Below are 1,069 nucleotides of genomic sequence, written 5' to 3' on the forward strand. Positions count from 1 at the left end.
TCTTTCAGGAGACTTTAATTCTTTATGTGTGATAACACTGCCATTGAACTGATCTAATTTGGTAAATATAAAATTATAATTTTTGAAAAAACTCCTTTATAAGCAAAGTTGTATTAAGGAGTATAGGACAGGAATATGAGGTTGTATAAACTTAGGGATGCTGGTATGAAAATAAAATATGGGGAAAACTTATCCTAATACTACTAACCATATGGCTACAAGTATACCTTATTTTCTTGGTTACAATAGGTCCCCAAAAGAGCCCTCGATTGTTTTCTTCCTAAAATCCTGGTCCAGAACTCATCATAGTCCTTTTCTTTGGTGTCTTATCCAGTGGGGCGATCCTTCTTCCCTGTCCCTCATACTGTGGATTTTAAAAACAGTGTAGTGATAATGCTGACTTTATGTGTATTTTTAATCTAGGACTAGGGAGCATTACTGGATATTAGAATGCCACCTGCTTCATTTTCCTCTAGCATCTCCCTAATGTTATGTTGTGTTAAATCATTCACTAAAATCTGGGACCAGCATTTGGCATAATGGCTATGTTGCTGGACTCCCATATAGTTGACCACGGTTCGAGTCCAAGACCTTGTGGCTTAAACTCACGCTGGGCAGGTATGCATGCATGCTCATGATCCTGAGAGGAGGATGGAGGAGAAGGGATTGTGGTATGGCCATCCCGCCAGGGAGTAATTTCTCGTTTTCTGTCTCTCTGTCTCTTTCTGTCTTTCTGGTGAGCACATATGCCCTATAGGAAGAAACCTCTCAAAAAATTAATAAAATCATTATTTGTTATTTGAAAAGCAGACTATTTACTCAGTAAGTTTGTAGTTATGACAAAAGTAAGTAAAAATATACAGAGATTTCGTGCATACTGGCTATTAATGTCCTTTGGCAATGTACTAATGAGTTTATGAAGGAAATAGCCAATTTGCAAGTAGAATAAAGAATAGAGTACAGAAACTTTTTTTTAAAAATTTTTCACTGGGCATATGGTGCTCACCAGATAGAGAGAAAGAGAGAGGGAAAGCAAGATATCACTCCCCCTGGGGCCAATAGATGGTTC

The sequence above is a fragment of the Tupaia chinensis genome, unplaced genomic scaffold (assembly GCF_000334495.1).
Source record: "Tupaia chinensis unplaced genomic scaffold, TupChi_1.0 Scaffold000659_1, whole genome shotgun sequence".
NCBI lineage: Eukaryota > Metazoa > Chordata > Mammalia > Scandentia > Tupaiidae > Tupaia > Tupaia belangeri.